This window comes from Poecile atricapillus, chromosome 18 (assembly GCF_030490865.1).
Source record: "Poecile atricapillus isolate bPoeAtr1 chromosome 18, bPoeAtr1.hap1, whole genome shotgun sequence".
Classification (NCBI taxonomy): domain Eukaryota; kingdom Metazoa; phylum Chordata; class Aves; order Passeriformes; family Paridae; genus Poecile; species Poecile atricapillus.
The window spans coordinates 2466924-2481951 of NC_081266.1; the positions used below are offsets into that span (position 1 = coordinate 2466924).

A 15028-nucleotide genomic window follows, 5' to 3' on the forward strand; every position below is an offset into this window, starting at 1 on the left:
CAGAAATGTGCATGCATTCTTAGAAACTTTCCTATGAGAAACTCACCTGGGCTTACCTGCTTTTGGGTGTCTTTTTTTTTTTTTAATTTTTTTTTGTGTAATTTTTTTTACAATTTAAGTATTTACTGGAAAACAAACAAAGAGGAGAAATAATATTGTATTATAGACTATTAGCAAGACAGCTATAGCAAGCAGCAGACAAAAACAAGTTTATAAAGAAATATCTTTCATTAGAAGAAACTTTACATGACACACATCAAAGTGAAAAACAGTAAAAAGTTGGTTGTAACTCTAATTTCATTTTCTCTTGTAAAGAAAAAATGAGTTCATTGAAATTTCTGACTTTATTATTTCTTTATTGCTTTCTTATGGCACAAATTCTCCAGTCTTTTAAGAAGAAAAAACACTAATTTATAATTAGAAGCAAAAATCTTATTAACTTGTCTCCATATTTGCAAAGGCAACAGGAACCTTCTAAAATTTTCTGAGGTCTTGTGGGCATGTTATGGTAAGACTACATAATCCAGATGTTCACTATGGCAGATGATATTCAGATGAAAAGATTACACATTAATTCTCAAAACATTTCATAGATGAAGATCTGTGAAAAGAAAAATATGGCTAAGAGATTTGTTATCTGTATACTGCATTTCCTGAAAGGCTACAGAGGGATTTTTTTTTTTTCCTCCAGTCATAAGAAATCACCAATATAAAATATCCTTTTTGAAAAACACATAATTATATTAGAAATAATTTGAAGTTGTTGCATTCTCTGTTTTTGTTCAAGGGGCACTGAGGCAATAAAGATGAATTACTGATTACTGGGACTGAATTATCAAGAATGAAACTGAGGGGACTTTCCTTCTGCAGAGGGAATATTAATTGTTGGCAGTTAATGGCAGAATTATAGGTTCATTTTGGTTTTATATAAAACTTTATTGAATTAATTGAACCGTGTGCACTGTGTCATAATGGGAAACATCCATAAACTCTAAGGGAAATTTCATTTCTGCACTGAAGGTTGTTGTTAGAGCTTGTATTATTCAGTTCAGATACAGCTGCACAGCGTTTGGCTGTTTTGCCTGGGTTTGTTAATCTTATGCCAGGGAAAAGAGACCATTATCCACTAACATTTTATAGACTGTTTGTACTCCAAATATTCTATGTCAAAACTAATTTAGCAAGCTCAGTTCAGAAGGGGAAGAAAGCTGGTCCATGCTAGGAGTGGAGGCTGGCATTTGGGAACCTCAGATGTCTGCACAGGGCCAGGGACAGCTGACAGGGGAGACAGAACCACCAAAATCATCTCCTGAGAGTGAGCTGCTGCTGGGCTCTGGGCTCCTTTCTCCTTCCTGCAAGCCCCAGCAGGAGCCTGAACCTAAGAGCTCTGCTGACCCCATCTGCAAAGGCATTTAATGATGAATTATATAATAATTGAATTAAGGCAGTGTTTGCGCATTATTGCTCTTGTTAAATGTTCTCTCTCTTTCCCTATTGCACTTGAGAAGCCTGACACAGACTGAGGCCATCCACAGCACGTGAACTTTGCCTTTGGAGCATCACCAAACAGCTCCAAAAATCTCTGTGGATGAGGCCCTCCTGTACCTCAGGCTGCTGCTGCAGCAGCAGAGACAGGGAAGGACATTCATAAGCTCATTAACCTTTTTTTCATTAAGATAAAATCCTCCTGCACGTATCAACAGAGCATCACAGTTGGTTTCTTGTCCTGTGATCCCCCTTTGTGTATAAACCAAGAGACAGCACAGTTATCTGTCAGTGTGCACTCCTGCTGTGAGCTTTACAATGCTTGACACTTTGAAAGTTTTCCTTCTGGTAAAGACTTCTATAAGTTTGAGCAAGGTTGTATCAATAAGAGTCAAAGAAATTTAATTTGGTCCAGTTTCACAGATTCTTGCAAGTCTGAGTTGGTTTACTCTGCAAACCGAATTCAAATTCAAATTCAAATTCAAATTCAAATTCAAATTCAAATTCAAATTCAAATTCAAATACAAATATAAATACAAATACAAATACATATACAAATACAAATACAAATACAAATACAAATACAAATACAAATACAAATACAATTACAAGTTCAAGTACAAATACAACTACAAATACAAATACAAATACAAATGAAGTAAAATTATAGAGGTGACTCCACAGCTTATTTTTGTCTGTATCACAGCATTGAGGCAGAAAGGGTTGACAGAACAGTTGTTTGGCTCGACCTGTCCCAAGTTTAGCTCATCTGGGCTCACTCCAGTAGTTGGACAAGAGTGACTATGCTAACAAATGAGGAATAAGTCTACTGTAATCCTTTTTCACATCTCTGACTGAGCCATTTGATTCAGCTGCTTCCCTGCAAAAGGCATGATGCAGTAGGAACAGCTCAAACTGGGCTACTTTGGGGAAAGCCCTTGGATCTATCAGAATTGATGGCAGCTCTGGTATGAAATACAGCAGATTCAGTAGTTGTGACAGGCAAAGAGCTGTGAAAGAGATGAGGCTGCTGAAATAAATGTTCATGGTGACAGTAAAAATCAGTTCAAGCCAATTCGTAACACTCAGAAATCCTTTCAAAAGGAGGGGGCAGTGAATTTGATTTGTGACCACATCCCAAGGAAACACTGAGCTTATTGGTGGCTGACACATTCATGCTGTGACCACCACAGCACTGATTCCAGAGCCCCACATGCAACTTCTGGGAAATGTTTTCAGATGCACTTTATCTGAATTTGCTACAGATTATGTAAGTGAAACAAAAATAAACGCTGATTTCCTGTAAGAACAGCAAAATAAAAGGTTTTCTTCATAAGCAGACAGATCAGAATTTTGGAATAAAAGTTATTTCAACTCTATTCATTTACTCTGTTGGCCAAACTCTTCCTTACCACACGGCCAAGATTTCATGCCAAGCTCTGGATAAATCATTGGCAGCCATTTTCATGACATGGTTGGCTTGGAAAGGCTTGGGAGGAATTCCAGCACTGAGAATTCAGCTGCAGGTGGAGGAGCACAATCTGGAATGCACAATGGCAGTCATCTCCACACACTGGCATTAGCAACCCTTTTTTCTGGCTCACAAAAACTTGTGCAATCACAAGCACTTAGTGTAACACTCCATTACTGCTTACAAGCATCTCTATCACTGCATGCACAGCAATATGACTGAAGCTATTGGCTTCACATTGAAGTAAATCCTTAGAAGAGGCAAGCCCTTAATCAATTCATATTTTGTTCAGTTGGTGTCAGCATTCCTCAATAGACAGAAAAAGGTGCTTCAGTTCCACCTCTTAATGATCAGCTGAGAATGGCTCCAAAACCACAAAAAGATGCATAGCTCGTAATCAGCAAGAGCCTCTGTTCATTGTGATGGATGAACGTGGAGCTGGACAGCAGTTGCTCAATATTTTGGAATGTCTCTGTATGCTGGCAAACCCCTCTCTTAGGATCTTCCTTGCTAGCAGGCAGCAAGGCATTTTAGTTACTGCTGACTTTCTAAACCACTTTTTGCTGTAATGGCTAGAGCAAAAGAGGGGAAGGCTCCCTTCCCTCAGTCTGCTTTCCACTCCCACCAGTACAACTCAGATACAATGTGTTTGGCCTTTTTCTCAATATTACACTGCTGATTCCTGCCCAGTTTGTTGTCCACTATGACCCACAGAGGGGTTTTTTTTCTAGTTTTGTTTTTGGTTTTTTTTGCAAAACTCCATCAGCCTCCAACCTGTACAGCTGCATGGAGCTTTTCTATCTAGAAGAAGTCAGCATCTTTAAATCTATATAATCCTTGTTTCTCATGTTCTACAACATGGTATTAAGCTCCTAATGTTCTGGTATGTCAGCAGATGAAGATCCCACCTCCAGGTTTGAAAGGCAGCATTCATCTTTCTTTGGTGTGCATCATCTTAAAATACATATTCAGGCTGATTCCATCCTTAGGCCCTTTCCTCTGCAAACATAAACATCAGAGAATTGATTTAGCAAAGAGATGGCACCAAAATACTTTGTCTTGATTTTAGCCTCAAAGCACTTCAGTTAAAATGCTTAGCAACAAAGCACATCTCAGCAAAGAAGGGAATGACACTCCCTAATTTTCATTTGTGAAATTGAAAACTCTGGACAATGAAAAATTGTGTAGGCAATAAAGGAGCCTTCAGCAGGATTATCATTTTGTTCTTGAGCACAGCAGGCCCACGGTGACAGTATAATGGCACATGTATTAGCTATTTTTGTCTGGGATTTCCTGTTTTCTTAGCTCCATGATAAAATGAGTGTTCTCATGGTTATGATTCCCACAATCCTGACTAACTTAAGGGACATTCCTTAGCATGTCCCCCTCAATGCTACATGAACTGTCATTCAGATCACCTATAAGGGCTTTTTATCCAGAAACCTTAGAGCTGCACTGAAGGTGATATCTTATGTCAGGAGCTCATCCACACCCTTCCCAATGACATGGGTGCTGGGTGTGTGCATCCATCAGTGCAGGAGCCTGTTCCTCACCACCAATGTGACCAACAGCACAGGGACAGAGCCCTCCTGTGATGCCACAACTGCTGCTGCCCTGCAAGGAGACAGTGGGAGGAGCTGGGTCTGCTCTGCTCTCTCCACACAGAGAGCTACAGCATCCTGGGGGCACAACAAGCACCTGGAACAGCGCACACTGAAGGCTTTCCAAGCCTTCATCTCCTCTTTATTGAGGATACAAGTTAGCTGGACTTTCACAGGAACAGCAGTTCTTCTGTTCCATGCCTCACTCTCTGAGGTGAAAGCCAAGACATAGAACTGACCATTCTGCAAAGGAGAAAATGTTTGCAAAAGAGCAAAAAGGCTACTCTGGATCAAACCTTGCTGTCCTTGGGCTTGCAGCTACTCACCAAAGAAGCCCAGAAACCCAGCTGCTGATGGAGTTGGTGGCACATTAAGGGCTACACAACCTAGAAAACAAAGTGACTTGGTAAAAGAAGAAGATCTGAGTGTGGAAATCAGCCTTCATTATTGTCGTGGTTTTAAAGCACTAGCTAAAAAATTACTAGAAAAATTTACTAGAAAAAACACGACAATCATGAAGGTTTGTCTAACTGGGAGAGGTCAGTGAGGAAAAAACCTGTCAGATTGCTACCCACCCTCTCTAGCTGTGAGATTGATGGGACAGAAGTCATCAGCAGGGACCTGTCCTTGATTAGGCTCTACATGGAAATGTAATAGCAACAGTGGAAGTTTTTAGTGCAGAGGGAAAACCACTTGGGTTTATGTCTAGACAAATAGAAATACCTTAGGGTTTTTGTTTATCTTTTTCTGAACTGTAGAGGATTAAGAAGGACTGTTTTCATGTCGTTTTGGAAATAGCAAATCTTGTCAGATCTTATCTAGACTGCTGGCCAAATATATAATGCTTGCTGTGCTTAATGTGTAACTTAAGAACTTAAAAAGGGGTATAAGTGTTTGAAAATTAATCTTAATCTAATTCTAAAGTAAAATTGAGTAAACACTGAACAATTTTCAAGTTTCACTAGCATCTCAATCCTTAAAATGTCCTTAAAATTAAAAGAACTTTAACTGTACTATGAAGCAAAATGCACAGGAATTTCCCTCTGCAATAAGAAAAATAAATTCTAACATTTAAGAGAAAATACTGAGACCTAGAAATGAAACAGCAAAGAAATTATGTTATCTCTGATAGAAAGAGCAATACAAGAGAAAACCCTCGGTACAGTTTATAACCATGACTAAAATAAGCATAAGAAATGGAACATGAGAGACCTAATAGTTCTTTTTCAGCTATACATCCTGCTCTGACACAAAATTGATACGCCAGACTAAAGTACAATTCAAAAGAATAATTTCCAACTGCTGAGGAGTTACCATCTTTACAGCAACTAATACTTTTATTTCACCTATTTGCCAGGAGCCATGACCTTAACTCTTTCATCTCTTACATATTTCCCTCTCTGTACAAATGATAATCATCTCCCTTCCCATGAAAAATGGACCCTGTCCTCTTAGGATCATGCAACAGAGATAAGGATAAGTAGCAGTAAAAGCACAAAGCAAAACCCCCCAGGTTCAAGGTCATGTATTTTTTGATTCATTGTGATTTATACTGCTCAAATATCATATCAATATATAAGAAATAAAACCAAGGAAGTAGCTACCATAGGCCAAAACCAGGACTCCAAGAATAAATTCCTCCACATTATTCAGATTCCAGTCCCTGAATCATAAACCAGATTCATGGGTTTGGCCCTGGCCCCTGTGCAAACAATGTGGAGGCTCCTCTTCCAGTGAGGTTCAGCTTCTGCCAAAATCTTTAAGGAACAGTATGTCACTTTGTTGAGACTGAGATGAGTGACGAAACCTTCAAAAGGAGCAGCTGAAGCACATTGCTCAAGAGGAGCACTGTCCCTGGAGAAGATGAGCAAAGGAACGACACTCCATTTTGGATGAGACATTTCATCAAGAAATTTGCCAAGTTCTTTGACTCAGGCAAATCAGAATCTGTGCCTGGCCCTGACCTAGCCACCAAACCCACATTCTGACAAATGTTTAATGCAGTGCTGCCCACTGATCCTACCTTTATGCAACACTTTTATTTAAGTCTCTGGTTAAGCTATGGGAACACAACTGTGCTGTTTCTTTCCCTTGTAGATAAGGCAACAAAAAAGGATGGCAAAAAGAGTCAGAAATATGTTCTGGCTATAAATAGACTCCTTAATTGCTTAGCACGCTTCAATTATTTCATTGCACAATTACAGTTGTCAGTTCTTCACTCCAAAGAATCCTTCTTAACTGCTAATCCAGAACTATGATTTAAACAACGCTGCATTAGGAATTTCTGTGTGCAGCAAAACACAACCAATTATAATCAACACTGGCGAATTCTAATTTGACATTAGACATAATTAACTACATGAGAAATTGCCCTTATAATAATATTCAACAGGAAGAAAAGGCATCTTCAGTAAGTCGTGCTCACTATTAGGTGTAGTCACAAAGTTCTTGTTGGCTTCTTGATAAACTATCTGATATTGAGGATTTTTGGGTAGCCCAGGTACCTGTGGTACTAAATTCTTCCAAGTAAAAGACTGTTTTGATCATTTCCTACTGCTGCAGAGCCCAGGAAGATCCAGAAGATTCCTAGAATCCTGAAGGAAGACTGAAGAGGGCCTATTGTACAAAAAAGGACCTTTCATTTTGGATTCCTAAGCACTTGACACAAAAGAGAAAGGTTTATTCAAGTATGCTCTCGAAGTTCTGGCAACCTTTCAGCATAACATCAGGAACTGAGTGTTCTCTTCAGTTTTGAAAATTCTTCTCCAATTTCAAGGCCATCTCCTGCTTTACTTTATTTCTGACAGAATGGTTTCATCTTGGTTCTCTCTGCCTGAGGATATGGTCACTCACAGGCATCTTGTCAGAGCAGCTTAACAAATGGCAGCTTCTCAGCCTAGGTTGCTAAATGAGGAAATTGATTTTGTGGAGCAAACAGTCTCTCTTGTACCTAGGCCTTCTCCCTGTTGTAATCTTAGCTATCCTTGCTATAACAAGAATGGGTTAGAGGTCTTATTTTAGGTGAAAAATGTAGCATAGGAACTCTTGAATTGGCTTTTTCGACAACTGAACTGTTCAACTGTTCATTCAGCCCTGAAAAGTCAGGTAACCCAAATCAAAGCCAAGGGATATTGTTGTACCCTGTGGGTTGTCCCAGGAAAAACCAGAACAAGGTGGAGAATTCCATTCATCAGACAAGGCAACAAAGAGGGAAGGAGAAAGGATGCAAGTGGCAGTACTGAAACCTGATATTCCAGATTTCACAATTGTCCTTGCTTCAAAGAGTTGAGTGTGACAGAGAAAATCACTCCCATGTGGCAAGTCTGGTGACAGTGACTCACAGTGACACAGAGAAATCTTTTTGAATTTCATTAAATACATCTTGGCATCCTCCACTGTTGTATACCATGGATAATAGTATTTCTGCACACTTACATTGAAAAATATTATCAGAAACCTTCAGGATGAAATCCTGGGCCTAATGAGGTTAATTAGAGTTTAGCCATTTGGTTTAGTAGAGCCAGAGTTCATATTTATAATCTTCTCATTTTCTGTTATCATGCATTCTTTTTCAAACTTTCCTTTTTTCCATTTAGAAAGTGCTCTTAGGATAAAAAAGCAAACATCCCGTGGATACAGAAACCTGACAAGGAATGAGCCTCTTGTGCTAAAAGCAATCCAGACCACTAAATTTTTCATTAATTACTATTTCTCAGAAAGTTTCTGATTAGCCTCCCAGCTGTTTCCAACACTCTAGTCTGAAACAGCCCAATAAATACAAAAACATGTTTTCACATTTTTAAAAGCTAATGGCTCACAGCTTCTAGCTTTTGCATAGGCCAAAATGACCAGAAATAAACTGGGCAAGAAAATGAACAAGGAAAGCAAAGGCAAGTTCCATGAGGAACCGCTTCAGAAACCAGAAATGAGAAAAAACAAGACAGAAATTAAAGCACTGTTAAACTGTGCCCATCATCCTTCTTGATGAAAGACTGCTTTTTACTGGCACTATTGATTTTTCTAAGGTTAAAATATTGTTAGCACCATATATACATGTCCATGTGATAACTTCAGTGTGGCTACTAAAGGTAAAAGATAATCTAAGATGCAAAAAGCATTTTGGACTCAGAAATTCACTGGTAAGCAGACATGTCTTTCTGTAAGAATAAATGTAGAAAAACAAAACATTGAAAGAAGATGTAAAAAAAACATTTGACATTAAATTTCTCATACAAAATGTTATGTTAATTTTACTCACAATATTGTTATTTATAATCATGATTGAGGGGAAGTTGCATCACAAACACTCTAACTTTTTGGTCCAAAAGCAAGGCCCATTCTATGGCCTTGCCTTCTTTAATAAATACACAACAACATTCATCTTTAAAATAACAAATTAATGGGACACTTCAGTGCACACACTTCCATCCCTGGGGAGAAGAAGAGAGGACAAACAACATGTGACAGATGTTAATCACATAACTTAATGCACTATTGAAAGTGGGTCAGCAATAGCAATGAAGAGCAGCCCATTGGAACCATAAAAGGATGGAAGAGAACTCAAATAAATTATAAAGAGCTATAATACAATTGAAATGTGAATAATTAATTTGGTTTGATTCTGGTACATGAGAAAGTTTGTTTTGAACACGTGTTTGCAGTGGAGGGTAACCTCTGTTATCTGGACAGCTAGTGTCAGAATCAATATTTAACTTTGGAGATGGCAATTAACTAGACATATCTCACATGGAGATGTGGTTAAAATCAATTGGAGAGGAAAAGCAAATAAGAAATTTATTGATCTTTTTAATTACATTTTTTCAAACAAATGCCCTTTGTATGGCCATTTTCATAAAGTCATAGACCAAAAGCAGGCAGTATCTTTTCACAGGGTAAGGAAGGAAAGGAAGACTTTAACAAAGAAACATCTGACTTTTTGTAATGCTGAGTTACATGCACTTTGCTTTTCACTGATTCAGCATTCAAGAAACTTCATACTTACTATCAAAATCTTCATATGCAACACTAAACCCCTTTACCAAGGAATTAACAACAGAGTATGGTCGGGAGGATTAGAAGGATGAGGTTTTTACATCGAGTAATTTTGGTCAAAGTAGAATTCTAGGCAGCACAATTCATACTTGCTAATCTCATCTCTGTGATTGCAGCTACATTGAGATAACTTTGACTTTTGCTCCACTGATTCACTAGAATTTTAATTCAGGCATCAATCTTGTTTCAGGAATACTTTTTGCGCTGTCTTTTTGCAGTGAAGATGGAATTCAATCTGTCTGTAAAAGACTGGATAAAATATTTTATTCTCTTTCATCTATTTGCTTTGCCTCCTAAATATAAGTTTGCTGAGCAAGAACTACTTCTATGTATTAAACTAATGCCTAGAATAACATGACTAAAATTTTGACCAGGGTCTCAGTCAACTGTAACAGAAATAAGAAACAACCATAATAAGTTTTTTGGAAGAGCCCTTCCTTTTGCAGACTGTCCTGAAGGGAAAGGATTGTGCAATTAGAATGACATTTTATCCTTCATTTCTGTAGACAGGAAAAAGGAAAATAATATTGACATAAGCACTGGCCTCCTAAACTAATTTTGATCTGACTGCAATTTTTCAGAGTCTGTACAGCACTAATATTACAAGATAGAGATAAGTAAATTCCTGTGAAATTTGACCAAATAAAAATTGCAATTGTTCCAAACTTCTCCAAACAAATAGAAAAAGAAAAAGAAAAGAAACCAACTAAACAATAACCAGGTTTAATTGCAAGAGGACTAAAAAAGAGCAATCTGAACATATCAATTCAATAATGAAACACAAAAAGACAAGTGCATAACTTAGGAAATTAGGGATGCATTTTAGAAATTCTTTTATTTGAAGAATCAATCAACAGGTGACTTATTAAACAAATGATTCTTTCCTCAAACAGTGTCCCTTTAATTAATATGTATTACTATTTAATTAATATGTATTGTTTGTAAACAAACTTCTGTGACTGGAGCTCAAGAAAAAGAATGTAGAAAACAGTAAATCATTATATTGCTGATTCCTGCTTTGGTGAAAAGTACCATTTGCAATCACATGCCTAAACCCTTTTTCTCACCATAATTCCTGCAGGAGCTCCCCTGAGGGGATCAATGCACCATAGAGTAATTTAAGGCCAAGAGACCTATGGAGGTCCAACATTCTGTTTAAAACACTGTTGATGGCACTGTTTAAACTGCTCCAGCTTATTTACAATATCTCATTTACAAAGATGGGCTCTAAGCAGGACATGGTGCCCCAGATGGAGCTGCACAAGATCCAAGCTGAGGGTTGTAAGTACCTCCCAAAATAATATCCAAGCAACTTTCCTGAGACTTTAAATATGAAGGTCTTTAAACATGGGGATAATTTTGCAAAGGGCTAAAATGCATTGCAGCAGGGTTGTCCACAAGCATCCATTCAGTCTTGGATACACTTTCAAAATCTGCCCATCAGGACATCTGGGCACAGCTCTCTGTCTTCCACAGGAAAATGTCTCTGAAGGGATACAACAACTGGGGGATTTTATCCAAGAATTTTTTGCATAATCAACATTTTTAGTCTAAGTGGTGCAATGCTGCAAAGTGTACTCAGGCCTTGTGGAGGACAAACCTGGTGCTCACTGATGGGAGAGATGGAGATCCAAAAAAGCAGATGTCTTCCCACAGCCACTTTAGGGTGGCAGCTGCTTCCCTCTCCCATGTTTGAAGTGCCAGCCCTCCAAAGGCAGGGAATGTGCTAAGCCATGAAGAGGAAAATGTGGCTTGGCTACACAGCAAGGGAGCCTGTGTTTTGCTGGCATGGTTTGGAAAGATGAAGCAACAAAAGAAGTCTGGGGGAGGGAGATGCTGGGGGGAGTGGAAGGGAAAAGGTACTGGGTCTTCTGGTAAAACTACCAGTTTTAGACAGCCTTTCACCACCAGGGCAGCTGCTGGGCTTCCCCAGAATTAACAAGGTGAGACTGATTTCAGCATTAATCCTGAACAGAGATGAATGTGGAGGCTGCTGTGTGGAGAAGAGAGGAGCTGTACCACAGTGGCACTTGTTCTGTGAGAAGAGTTCTTGAAGGAGGGTGGCCCATAAAAAAAAAAAAACTTTTTTTTTTGTTATGTTGTCTAAGTATCAAAATAAAGCATTTAAGGATGCCTTGTACATTCAGTACTTTATGCTTCATGGTCTAGAATCATTACTTTGACTGAATGCAGTGTAACAGGTAGTGAAGAGGAAGACAACTTCATTTTGAAAGACCCCAAGCTCTCCTGCCATGCCATAGTTAAGTATTCACTACATGGCTGTTTATATCATTGAAATCTTTGGTGTATTTTATTTTGTATCACAGTTCTGGAGTAGATTGAAACTACTCATATTAATCTTGCTAACTATTGAGAAAAATGTCAAAACAAAATGTGCTGGAATGCAAGAGGGATTATAAATACACAGAGGGATAAGATAGGAACTAGTTAAAGCTTTAACTGTTATATGTCAAAAGTTATTTTCTAATGGGTTTGAAATACACTAAATTTTTTCTTTCTCTTTTTTATTAGTCCAGTATTGACACAAGGAAAGTGTCAGAGTGCAGGAACTGCTCAGGTTGTTTAGTGGTTCCCTACATAAAGGGAGAGAATGCATTTACTAGTAAAAAGCCTGAACCCAAAATCTCAGATGATATCAGGCTGAATTCTGGAGAGCAGGTATGAAATTTAAAAAAAAAAAAATTGTATCCAAATTCTTCCTCAGTTCTTCCTCAAAGGGAAGGATTTTTAATGTATTGTGTGCCAAATCCCTTATCTCCCAGTATCAGTGGATGCAAGCTGTCAAATGCCAAGCTTGGAAGTTACTAAATTACTACAGTTCAAAACTTAAAATATTGTCTTTCTTGAGATTGTGTGAGAAAGTGCTTAGTGTTTGGGCTGATGGATGTTTTTTATGCTTTTATTCACCTACATGAATCCCAAACAAAACCCAGCTCCCATGCAAACTTCCTGGAGTAAAATTCCCTGAAGAGATCTTTACTGGCTCCAGCACTTTGGGTTATGTAATGAGAGAGGCTGGAGCTCTTGCAATAAAGCACAGTAAAGTCTTGCAATAAAGCACATTTTCATGCCCTTAGCAGGGCAATCTCATAAATCACTTTCTTTGAAACGACATCGAAAAGAAAAACCCTGTGGGAGACTAATTGTGATTCTAGATGAGTAATTTGGAAGAAGGGGGTCTTAATGGTGAGAGAAACATTCCAAGAGATGATAATAGCCTCAATTCCACCCTAAATTAATTGCAAGAAAAGACTCACCCAAGAAGAAATAACTTCTACTGTTATTTCACTCTATGCTAAAGAAGTAATTTAGGATGAAATCATGTGGCTCTAAAAGACAGGCAACACTTTTACTGATCCAGATATTTCAGTTGCAAAAGATACTGACCTGTGTTTTTCTTACTCTGGCATTCTTATGAGTGGTGTTGGTAGAGTCTTCAGCAAGTGGTTTTCTGTCAAGAGTCTCAAGAAATTCAAGAAAAAATGCTTAGCAAAGAAATAATGTTAGAGGTTAGAGAGAGAAACATGAATGTGAGAGTTCAACACAGAAATAAGTGAGAAAAGAACCTCAAAACAATATGTCTGAGGTGACTGCAGGGGATTTATTCATAGGTCTTGACTCCCTGTGTCAAGAAATCATGGTGGGAGGGACTGATAAAGTAAGGGGTAAACTGAGCTGGGAATCATGACCTTAGTTGTAAAAACATGTAGTGGGTATACTTGAGCACATTCAAATCTCCTCTGCTCTCAAATCAGAAAAAGAAATTGTGGAAAAGAAATCAGAAAAAGAAATTGTGGAAACAATGAAAATATGCTTTTACTGAACGTGCCATCTAATAAGATCCACAGTTTCTCATTTTACATATTGACAGGTCGTATTTCCATCATATCTTAAGCATTTTCTTTTTGCCTAAAATATCATATAAATTTACCAACATCTAATAACAAATACTCCCTGAGCTAACTTTGTTAGGTTTTGTGAGAAGTTCTCTTTCCCTTCTCTTATCACATTACCTTCCTTCTTATTATATTTGAAAATATTTGTTCTTAAGAGTTATTTTCCAATTCTCCCTCAAAAAAGGAAAGATCCATAGAAATGTCTGCAGTTCAGGTAAGTCAAATTGTTGTAACTTTAAACAAATTAGCTCCAGTACTCTAAATGGAAATTCTTGGCAGAAAAGAATCAATATTGCCTGCACATTCATGCTTACCCAAAGTTTTCAAATGGAGGAACCATTAAATAAAAATAATGTATTTTGTAAATATGCCCTCAAGTTAAAAGGAAAAAAAAAATCAAAATATGTAAAATCAGATGAGGAGTCCAAATTCTCCTAATCTCACTTTTGTGACAAATCCCAGTGGTTTCTGTAGGTCTGTCAATATAACTGAGAATTGAATATGCTCTGAAGTCACACCATACTTTTACTTCTACATAAGATTATTTCTTGACAAGTTTTATGTACCTGTAGGTACTCTTTATTTGCTCATACCATGTTTTAATTCATGCAAAGCCCTTGATTCAAGTTGCTGAGTCAAATTCTGCAGAAGAAATTAAAGGCTACCAGCACTAGTCTGCAAAGATACACAGAATATTCACAGGAGAAGCCCTTCAAAAAGCAATCTCAAGCTTGTATGGCCTTTTTTCAATTCAACTCTGAAATTTGTCTTGAATCCTGACCCACAGAGTCCTTGTTCAGTTTCCATATCTGAGTCTAACTTTTACTTGTCTGGAAACTAGCCTCATTTTGCTGTTTCCTAAAAGGTATTGGATCCCAGCACCTTGGAATACAGGAAAGTTACTAGTGAAACATATAGAAGGCTTATTATCAATGAAAATAGTGAAAAATTTGGCTTTACATTTTTAATGAACTCAATAACGAAAAATTATATATTATCAGTTAAAAAATGTACTGTTTGGCTAACTGCTGCTGACATTTTATCTTTGCTTCTGCAGGGAGACTTTACTGACCATCTCCATGGAGAAATTGAATGACAGAGATAAGAATCACATAACTGAAAGGCAAAAGTCTAGACTTTGGCCCCAATTTGTTTTATTTTAATACAGTTATTGCATAATTGCTTGCAAATATCTTCTCAGTTCTCACAGCTCTAAGATTTATATCACCCCAGTTAGCTGACATTCACGAGATACACAGTGCTCATAAAACCCGATAACAATATGAACAAAATAAAATGCTGGGGAGAAAGATGATTTGCAAACTCTACCTGAAACTATTGATTAATATCTCTGTATTAATACCCTAAAACTCAAGAAATATGCAAATTTCGTACAGCCAGGAAATGGCATGTTTATTTTTAAAGCAATAATAGTTTCTGTAAGGGGATTTCAAAGCTCTTCTCTCTCACAGCTCACAGGTGAGCTTCTTGAATCCCAAGTG

General features: G+C 37.7%; 1 long non-coding RNA gene across 2 annotated transcripts in view; it reads right to left on the bottom strand.

The window, feature by feature from the left end:
• Positions 1-378: 378 nt before the first annotated feature.
• The window catches only part of LOC131586149 (uncharacterized), a 43606-nt gene continuing 28956 nt past the window's right edge, over positions 379-15028 (bottom strand). Inside the window, exons 4-5 of one of the 2 annotated variants that reach the window (XR_009279093.1) lie at positions 3865-3955; positions 379-601 (exon numbers count right to left, since the gene is read on the bottom strand). This is a non-coding gene — a long non-coding RNA (uncharacterized LOC131586149). The remainder of the gene's footprint in view (positions 602-3864; positions 3956-15028) is intronic. The other variant, XR_009279094.1, reaches the window with a different exon arrangement.